Source organism: Myotis davidii, unplaced genomic scaffold (genome assembly GCF_000327345.1).
Source record: "Myotis davidii unplaced genomic scaffold, ASM32734v1 scaffold1711, whole genome shotgun sequence".
Taxonomy (NCBI): domain Eukaryota; kingdom Metazoa; phylum Chordata; class Mammalia; order Chiroptera; family Vespertilionidae; genus Myotis; species Myotis davidii.
Window position 1 is genome coordinate 366315 of NW_006282377.1, and position 6031 is coordinate 372345.

Here is a 6031-nt window from a genome sequence, read left to right on the forward strand (position 1 = left end):
TGACCACCAGGGGGCAGATGCTCAATGCAGGAGCTGCCCTCTGGTGGTCAGTGCGCTCCCACATGGGGGAGCTCTGCTCAGCCACAAGCCAGTCTGATGGCTGCCAGTACAGCTGTGGTGGTGGGAGCCTCTCCTGCCTCCTCAGCAGCGCTAAGGATGTCTGACTGCAGCTTAGGTCTGCTCCCTGCTGGCAAGTGGAAATTCCCTGAGGGCTGCCGGGCTTCCAGAGGGATGTCTGACTGCCAGCTTAGGCCCATTCCCCCAGGGAGCAGGCCTAAGCCAGCAGGTGGTCACCCCCCGAGGGGTCCCAGACGGCGAGAGGGCACAGGCCTGGCTGAGGGACCACCCCCTCCCCCGAGTGCACAAATTTTTGTGCACCGGGCCTCTAATAAGAGATAAAAGGCATCCAAATTGGAAAAGAGGAAGTAATACTGTCATTACTTATAGATAACATGATATTGTACAGAGAAAACGCTAAAAACTTCATCAGGAAACTACTAGACTTAATAAATGAATTCCTCAAGGTAGCAGGATATAAAATCAACACCCAGAAATCGATGGCATTTTTATATACCAAGAATGACCTCTCAGAAAGAGAAACTAAAAAAACAAATCCCATTTACCATTGTAACAACAACAAAAGATACTTAGGAATAAACTTAACCAAGGAGGTAAAAGACTTGTACTTGGAAAACTATAGGACATTGAAAAAGAAATAGAGGAAGATACAAATAAATGGAAGCTCATACCATGATCATGGATTGGGAGAATTAACATTATTAAAATATCCATACTACCCAAAGCAATCTACAGATTCAATGCAATCCCTATTAAAATACCAATGGAACACTTCAGAGAGCTAGAACAATACCCCCAAAATTTATATGGAACAATAAAAGATGCCGAATAGCTGCAGCCATCTTGAGAAAGAAGAACAAAGTTGCAGGGATCACAATACCAAGTATAAAAGTATACTACAAAGCCACTGTAATCAAAATAGCCTGGTATTGGCATAATAATAGGCATATAGATCAATGGATCGGAACAGAAACCTCAAAAACTGACCCACAACATTATATTCAATTAATATTTGACAAAGGAGGCAAGAACATACAATAGAGTAAAGATAGTCTCTTCAACAAATGGTGCTGGGAAAACTGGTCACACACATGGAAAAAGATGAAATTAGATCACCAACTTATACCATAAACTCAAGATGGATAAAGATTTAAATGTAAGGCATGAAACCATAAAAATCTTAGAGGAGAACATTGGCCGTAAAATCTCAGACATCTCACATAGCAATATGTTTACGGATACATCACCTAAGGCAAAGGAAACTAAGGAGAAAATAAACAAATGGAACTACATCAAAATAGAAAGCTTCTGCCCACCAAAAAAAAAAAAAAACCACCATCAAAATGAAAAGGGAACCTACTCTACAGGAGAATATATTTGCCAATGATACATCTTATAAGGGGTTATCTCCAAAATATATAAAGTATTCAAACACCTAAACAAAAGGAAAACAAACAATCCAATTTTCAACAAACAATAATGGCTAGCAAGGATGTGGAGAAAAGGGAATCCTAGTACACTGCTGGTGGGAATGTAGATTAGTGTAGCCACTATGGAAAACAGTATGAGGTTTCCTCAAAAAATAAAAAATGGAACTTCCGTTTGACCCAGTGATCCTACTTCCTGGAATATATCTTAAAAACCCCAAACACCAATCAGAAAGAATACATGCACCCCTACATTCATAGCAGTGTTATTTATAATAGCTAAGATTTGGAAACATGCCAAGAACCCATCAGTAGATGAATGGATAAAAAAGCTATGGGACATTTACACCATGCAGCTGTAAAAAAAGGATATTTTACCCTTTGAGACCACGTGGAGGGACCTCAAGAGTATCATGCTAAGTGAAATAAGCCAGTTAGAGAAAGAAAGTATCACATGATCTCACTCAGATGTGGGATCTAATGAACAAAATAAACTGATGAACAAAATAGGTGCAGAGACATAGAAGCATGGAACAGACTGACAAATATCAGAAAGAAGACTGAGGTAGTGGGGTGATTGGGGAAAGATTAACTGGGCAATTTATTTGCATATATGCATATCCCATGGACACAGACAATAGTTTGGTGAAGGCCTGGGATGTGGGGGTGAGATATATGGGGCCAATGGGGAAAAAGGAGGAGACATCTATAATACTTTCAACAATAAAGATAAACTTTAAAAAAAATGCTTGATACAACATAAGAATTCCATATATATGTATGTTTTTTTTAAAAAAATCATGAGTAATTCATTCAATTGTATTATTTTAATATACTTTTATTGATTTCAGAGAGTTAAGAAGAGTGAGAGAGATAAAAAAAATTTCAATGATGAGAGAGAATTATTGTTGCTGCCTCCTACACATCCCCACTTGGGATTGAGCCTGAAACCCAGGCATGTGTCCTTATTGGGAATTGAGCCATGACCTCCTGGCTTAGGGGTCGATCCCCAACCACTGAGTCATGCCAGCAGTGGGCCTTTAATATCCAAGACAATTTGAAAATGAAGTACCAAGGTAGAATAATTTATCTGATTTCAAGACTTAACTGTAAAGCTACAATAATCCTAATAGCATAATATCAGAGTAAAAAAGACATAAATAGGTGGAATAAAATAGGGATTCTAGAAATACACTAATAATTATATGAAAATTGATTTTATGAAAGTACCAAAGTAATTCACTAGAGAATAGAAAGTATTTTCAACAAAATCTTGAAAATATCCATCTGAAAAAAAATCCACCTGCAAACTTATTTTATGCCACATATATAAATTGATTTAAGATGATTAAAATATTCATAAAGGCTAAACTATAAAGCTTCTTATAGACAACACAGGAATCTATCTAACATCACAACTTGGTGGTAGACAACAATTTCTAATATAGGATAGGAAAAGCATGATACATATTGTAATATATTGGTAAATTAGACTTAATAAAAATTTTTTTAAAAACTTCTGCTGCCGAAACCGGTTTGGCTTAGTGGATAGAGCATCGGCCTGCGGACTGAAGGGTCCCCGGTTCGATTCCGGTCGGGGGCATGTACCTGGGTTGTGGACACAACCCCAGAATGGGATGTGCAGGAGGCAGCTGATCGATGTTTCTCTCTCATCGATGTTTCTAACTCTCTATCTCTCTCTCTCTTCCTCTCTGTAAAAATCAATAAAATATATTAAAAAAAATAAAAATAAAAACTTCTGCTCATCAAAATAAGTTACAAAAATAAATTGTGAGCCACAGACTGGAAGAAAATAGTTCAACACATAAATGTGACAAATAATTTATTTTTAATTTTTTTTAATTAAATTTTTTTTGTTGAAAATATTACATGTTTTCTTTTTTTCACCTTTGACCCTTTCTAGCCCACCCCAAACCCTGCCCCAGGCCTTCACCACCCTATTGTTTGTGTCCATGGGTTACACATACATGCATACAAGTTCTTTGATTGATCTCTTCCCACCTACCAACCCTCCCCCACCATCCCTCTGAGATTCTGCAGTCTGTTCTAAGCTTCTATGTCTTTTGGATCTATTTTGTTCATCAGTTTATTTGTTTATTTTTATTTTTTTTTTAAACAGGAGGCTCTGAGCGTTTGAAGAAGGCAGCATTTATTTTATTTTATTATTTTTTATTTTATTGATTTTTTACAGAGAGAAAGGGAGAAGGATAGAGAGTTAGAAACATCGATGAGAGAGAAACATCAAGCAGCTGCTTCCTGCACACTCCCCACTGGCGATGTGCCCGCAGCCAAGGTACATGCCCTTGACCGGAATCGAACCTGGGACCCTTGAGTCCGCAGGCCGATGCTCTATCCACTGAGCTAAACCGGTTAGGGCTCATCAGTTTATTTTGTTCATTAGATTCCACATATGAGTGAAATCATGTGATGTTTGTCTTTCTTTGACTGGCTTATTTCCCTTAGCATAATACTCTCCAGGGCCTTCCATGTTGTCTCAAACCATAAGAGATCCCTCTTTTTTACTGCTTCATAGTATTTCATGCTGTAAATGAACAAGAGCTTTTTAATCCACTCATCTACTGATAGCCACTTGCCTGTTTCCCAAATATAGCTATTGTAAATTGTGCTGCTATGAACATAGGAGTGCATACATTATTTCTGATTGGTGTTCCGGTTTCCTAGGATATATTCCTAGAAGTGGGATCATTGGGTCAAATGGCAGTTCCATATTTAATTTTTTTTTGAGATAAGAAAATTCTATACTGTTTTTCATAATGGCTGCACCAGTCTGCATTCCCACCAGCAGTGTACTTGGGTTCCCTTTTCTCCACATCCTCGCCAGCACTTGTCATTTGTTGATTTATTGATGGTAACTATTCTGACAGGTGTGAGGTTATACCACAGTGTCATTTTAATTTGCATCTCCCTGATGAGCAGTGACTTTGAGCATTTTTTCATATATCTCTTGGCCATCTGTATGTACACTTTGGAGAAGTGTCTATTTAGGTCCTTTGCCGATTTGTAATTGGCTTTTTTCTCTTCCTTTTGTTAAGTAGTATTCTTTATATATTTTGGATATTAACACTTTTCCTTTGCCCTAGGTGATGTATGTGTAAATATACTGTAATGAGAGATGTCTAAGATTTTGCTGCCTATTGTTTCTTCTAGGATTTTTATGGTTTCACAAAATACATTAGAACTTGTATGCATGTATGTGTAACCCATGGACACAAACAATAGGATGGTGAAGGCCTGGGGCAGAGTTTGGGGTGGGCTAGAAAAGGTCAAAAGGGGAAAAAAGAAAACGTGATACTTTCAACAATAAAGATTTAATTTAAAAAATTAAAAATAAATTATTTGTCACATTTATGTGTTGAACTATTTTCTTCCAAATACATTCTCCCATACAGTGGGCTACCGTTTCATTTTGTTGATGATTTCTTTTGATGTGCAGAAGCTTTTTATTTTAATGTAGATCTATTTATTTTCTCCTTAGTTTCCTTTGCCCTAGGAGATGTATGTGTAAATATACTGTAATGAGATTTTGCTGCCTATTGTTTCTTCTAGGATTTTTATGGTTTCACAAAATACATCTAAGTATTTTACCCATTTGAGTTTATTTTTGTGTATGGTGTAAGTTTGTGGGCGAGTTTCATTTGTGTGTTTTTTTGGCATGTATCTGTCAAATTTTCCCAACACCTTTTATTTAAGACACTGTCCTGACTCCATTGTATGCTCTTGCCTCCTTTATCAACTATTAATTGATTGTAGTGGCTTGGGTCAATTTCTGGGGTTTCTGTTCTGTTCCATTGATCTACATGCCTGTTCCTGTACCAGTACCAGGCTGTTTTGTTTACAGTGGCTTTGTAGTATATCTTGATATCTGGCATTGTGATCCCTCCAGTTTTGTTCTTCTTTCTCAAGATTGGCTATTTGTGATCTTTCTTGCTTTCATGTAAAGTTTTGGAGTATTTCTTCTGGATCTGTGAAATATGCTGTTGGTATATTAATAGGTATTGAACTGAACCTGTAGATTGCTTTGGGTAGTATGGACATTTTAATGATGTTACTTCTATTAATCCATGAACACGGTATATTCTTCCACTTGTGTATATCTTCTTTCAACATCCAATAGTTTTTCAATGTACAAGTCTTCCACCTCCTTGTTTATGTTTATTCCTAAGTATCTTAATATTTTTGTGACAATATACAGGAATTGTATTAGTTTCTCTTTCTGATGATTCATTACTGATGTATATACATGCCATCAATTTCTGAGTGTTAATATTGCATCCTGCTACATTGCCAAATTCATTTATGTCATCTTGCAGTTTTTTGGTGAAGTCTTTAAGGTTTATCTATGTCTAATATCATGTCGTCTGCAAATAATGAGAGTTTTACTTCCTCCTTTCCAATTTGGTTGGCTTTTATTTCTTCTTGTCTGATATCTGTGGCTGGGACTTCCAGTACTATGTTGAATAAGAGTGGTGAAAAATGGATGTTGG